Raw genomic sequence first — 5,240 nt, 5'->3', positions numbered from 1 at the left:
GTCTGAAAGAGTACAAAGAGAGGAATTTTACAGCTGGGCCTCCAGGGGTGACATCACACATTGATCGGACCATGATGCCCACCTGAGTCTTAAGGTCAGCAAGTTTTATTAAGGATTTCAAAAGGGAAGGGGGTGCAAGAGCAGGGAGTATGTCACAAGATCACATGCTTCAAAGGACAAAAAGGAGAACCACAATCACATGCTTCTGAGGAAACAGGACAAGGGCAAAACAGAACTACTGATAAGGGTCTATGCTCAGCTGTGCACGTATTGTTTTGATAAACATCTTAAACAACAGCAAACAGGGTTCGAGAGCAGAGAACCGGTCTGACTTCAAATTTACCAGGGTGGAGTCTCCCAATCCTAGTAAGCATTAGGGTGCTGCAGCAGACCAGGGCGTATTTCAGTCCTTATCTCAACCACATAAGACAGACACTCCCAGAGCAACCGTTTATAGACCTCCCCCCAGGAATGTATTCCTTTCCCAGGGTCTTAATTATTAATATTCCTTCCTAGGAAAAGAATTTAGCAATATCTTCCCTACTTGCATGTCCATTTATAGGCTCTCTGCAAGAAGAAAAATATGGCTGTATTCTGCCCGACCCCACAGACAGTCAGACTTTATGGTTGTCTTCCCTTGTTCCCTGAGAATCGCTGTTATTCTATTCTTTTTCAGGGTGCACTGATTTCGTATTGTTCAAACACACATGTTTTACAATCAACTTGTACAGTTAACACAATAGTGGTCCTGAGGTGATGTACATTCTCAGCTGACGAAGATAACAGGATTAAGAGATTAAAGACAGGCATAAGAAATTATAAAAGTATTAATTTTGGGAACTGATAAATGTCCATATTAAAATGAAATCTTCACAATTTATGTTCAGAGATTGAAGTAAAGACAGATGTAAGAAATTATAAAAGTATTATTTGGGAACTGATATATGTCCATATTAAAATGAAATCTTCACAATTTATGTTCCTCTGCCACGGCTCCAGCTTGTCCCTCCATCTGAGGTCCCTGACTTCCCGCAACAGCCTCCAATTTCATATTTCCCCTTGGCACTGCTCTAGTAGAGGTTCTATGTGATGAGTGCCACATCTGTGGCAAGCTTCTATGTGGGAACCCAGGATTTCTGATACATCCTGTGAAATCTAGGTGGACACTGCCAAGCCTCCTTCACTCTTGCACCCTGCATGCCTACCAGGCTTAACGCCACATAGAAGACACCAAAGCTTATGGTTGTGCCCTTTGGAGTTGTGGCCTAAGCTGTATATGAGGCCCTTTGAGACTTAGCTGGAGCCAGAGCAGCCCGGATGTGATGAGTAGCTACCTGTGGTGGGGCAGGGCAGTGGCACCACAGGCCTGGCCCTCAAAACCAGTCAGTCCTCCTACGGCTCTCGGTGTGTAATGGGAGGGGCTTCTTAGAAGATCTCTGAAATGCCTTCTAGGCCTTTTCTCCATTGCCTTGGAAATTTGCACTTGGCTCCTTTTTCATTATGTGACTATCTCTAGCAAGTGGTTGCCCCACAGCTTTCTTGGATTCTTAATCTGATAAAATGTTTTCTTTGCCACATGGCTAGGTTGCAGATTTTCTAAACTTTTATGATCTACTTCCTCTGTAAATATAACTTTCAACTTTAAGTCATTTGTTTGCTCCCCCAACTGATTTAGGCTGTTAGAAATAGCCAGACTACATCTTAACACCTGCTGCTTAGAAACTTCTCCTACCAAATACCCTAAGACATCACTTTTAAGTTCAAATCTCTACAGATTTCTAGGGCATAAAAACAATGCAGCCAAGCTCTTTGCTAAAGCATTACGAGGATGACCTTTGCTCCAATTCCCAATAAGTTCCTCATTTCCATTTGAGACCTCATCAGCCTGGACTTCAACGTTCATATTACTATCAGCATTTTGCTTACAACCACTTAGTGGTCTCTAAGAAGTTCCAAACATTCCTTCATATTCCTGTCTTCTTCTGTGCCCTCCAATCTTTTCCAACCTCTGGCCATTACCCAGTTTCAAAGCTGCATCCACACCATCAGGTAACTTTACAGCAATGCCCCACACTTCGGTAACAATTTTCTATGTTAGGCTGTTCTTGAAGTGCTATAAAAAAACTCACACTGAATCATTTATAAAGAAAAAAGGTTCAATTGGCTTATGGTTCTGCGGGCTTCACAGAATACATAGTGCCAGTGGCATCCACTCAACTTCTGGGGAAGCCTCAGAAAGCTTACAATCATGGTGGAAGGCAAAGGGGATGCAGTCAACTCACACTGAGAGGGCAGGAGCAAAAGAGAGATGAAAAGTGCCACATACTTTTAAGCAAAAAGATCTTGCCAGGACAGGACCAAGGGGATGGTATTAAGTCATTCATGAGAAATTCACATTCATGATCCAATCACCTCCCACCAGGCCCTACCTCTCATATTGGAGATTACATTTTAACATGAGATTTGGAAGGGAAATATCCAAGCCTTATCATTTATCTTTGTAGCCAAGGATATTTGTCATAAACAATTTTGTAATTCTTCTCAGTTTATTCTTTATAAGTCTGTGTCTTCCTTTACCCCACAGAATATGCACATAATTTTATTATGGCATGTGTATTCCCATTGTATTGCTTTATTCACAAATAAATAACCTCTTATTCTACAGCCTCTCTTTTTGTTATTAATATTGACATCTTGATCAGTCTAATAGAGAATTACCTTGGATCATGGTCAAATCTTACTCCTCTCCATAAGCCCTTTTATGTTTCTCCAGAAAAAGGAATGTCTGCCTTTTCTTCACCTTCCCAGCTGTTTCCCTGTGTCTCTGTTTTGACATTTTTCAAAGCTGTCCTTTTATTCTACCTATACATAAGTCTGTGATATCTGCAAAAATTGAATCCTGGGGGGCAAAAAAAATGCTATTTTTGGCCTCTGTCCCCTTCAGTCTTTTATGTGGGAATCAATAAATATTTGTGCAATTTGGGAAGTGGGGTAAAAATTCCCATGGCTGGGTGCGGTGGCTCACACCTGTAATCCCAGCACTTTGGGAGGCCGATGTGGGCAGATCACAAGGTCAGGAGTTTGAGGCCAGCCTGGCCAACATGGTAAAATCCCGTCTCTACTAAAAATACAAAAATTAGCCAGGCGTGGTGGCTGGTGCCTGTAATGCCAGCTACTCAGGAAGCTCAGGAAGGAGAAATGCTTGAACCCAGGAGGTGGAGGTTGCAGTGAGCTGAGATTGTGCCATCGCACTACAGCCTGGGTGACAAGAGCAAGACTCCATCTCAATAAATGAAATAAATAAAAATTTAAAAAATATATCCCATGATACAGAGTGGAAAGAAGGAAAAGAAAATCAAAGGCTCATTAACCAGAAAGAATAATCCATGGTTAATTGCTCAGTATGGTATAATGATTCTCCAATGGCAGATGGCATTTGGGTCGTATGTGTTAAACTTTTGGACCAGTAATATTTTCTCTGTTCTTCTCTTTCATCACCTTTCAGAATTTTCATAAAAACAGCTTGGAAGTTCAGATGCTTTCTGGGCTGTCATGCTGCCACTATGATAATTACTCTGCTAATCACCAACACCATGCAGATTAGTGGAGATTAGCAGTGGGCCTGAGGAGTGAGAAGGCACACTGACTCCAAGGCGGCATTTGCAAAAACCCTCAAAGGAGTCCAGGTGAACAGAGTAGTAGATAAGAAGTAAACAAAATATTTTGAATTATTTCTCAGGAGGATCTGTAGAAGCCACTGTACTCTATGAATCAGTGGAGGGGTATGAAGATTGACCCTGTAGTTCTTCAAGTAGTGTCTCAAAAGAGAAAACATGGGACATACTTTCACCAGAAATTAGAAAAATGAGATGTGAAAAAATGTTTCAATTCTCAATTAGTTTGGGATTCTCAGGATTAAATAATTGGGATTTTGTTACCTGGGAATTTTTCAGAGCCCTCAATAAGCCAGTAAGCATGGTGAGTTTTTAAGTATAAAATCAAATACCTAGAATTACCCTGCCTTTTTTGACCACAGAATCCTAGACCATACTCATCTTCTTTTCATAGCAGAGAGGTTCAGCAGAGGACTATGGGAAATTCTGACTTAAATGCAGAATTATAAACAGAAGGCAAATTGTCTTTCTTTGAGAATCCATTAGTACCCACTTATGTGTGTTACATGCTTTCATATACATTTTTCATTGAATCTACCAAACTTATTGATATAGAAAATACTATTTTCTTTCCACAGATGTGGAAATTAAAGTTCAAAGAGCTTAAATGGCATACTGAAGCTCAGCAGAGTTATGATTTAAATCAAAGTCTGGCTGATTATATCCCTAAATTGACAGTGATGGCACATCTCCTTGACAAGAAGAAGGAGGTCTCCAATGAGCTTGAAGGCAACACAGGATCTCCACCATGATTAGATTCCATTGACTGGGTGACAGGTATACAAAATAGTTTTAGCAGTTACTGTAGTCATATTAAAATGGAATATAAGATTAAGTTGAAGATGGGGCAGGGAATCTTGGAAATTGAAAAACTATTCTAGATAGCTTTGCCTCCTCATTAGTTGCCTGCAGGAAATATTTGCCCTGGAGACAATGGAAAGCTTTAGATACTTGGTTAGAATCAAGAAGGGGAAAAGAAAAAAAAACAAAACAAAAAACAAAAAAACAGAAACCACTTCTCATTGACGCCCGAATTAAAGCAGGTAAATTTTTCCACCCAAAACTCTCTAAGGTAAAACACCAGTTTCTTTATCTAGTTTATCTTGTCGGACTGTGGAAGAGGAAGGGTCCTTCTGATTCTTTCTCTCCACTGCCACTCCCAGTGCACTGAAAGAGCAGCATCCATAGGCTGACATTTCATGGCAGATCTGAGCCAGTATAAACACTGGCCCCTAAGACCCCGGCTCATTAAAATGTTCCTGTTCTTTGCTGCATGGCAAATCCTCATTTCTTTAGGATGTAGTTAAGGTGAACAGGGGAGAGGCATTTCTGTAAACACAAAGTTTCCAGGAAAAAGTGTCAGGTGAACTGTAAGGGATTGCAAGCACTTAGTGTTAAAAACTGCAGTGTCTAGAATATGGAAGAGTGGTGTGGTTTTTGTTAAGATGGAATATGGATACTTCACTTTATCTTTCCTACTGATTGCAGCTAAGAGCCCTGAATGGAAATCATTAAAAAAACCTCTCAGGGTGGTCCACTGTGTGTGTGTGTGTGTGTGTGTGTGCA

Source organism: Symphalangus syndactylus, chromosome 9, assembly GCF_028878055.3.
Source record: "Symphalangus syndactylus isolate Jambi chromosome 9, NHGRI_mSymSyn1-v2.1_pri, whole genome shotgun sequence".
Lineage (NCBI taxonomy): Eukaryota > Metazoa > Chordata > Mammalia > Primates > Hylobatidae > Symphalangus > Symphalangus syndactylus.
This window is presented reverse-complemented; position numbering follows the sequence as displayed.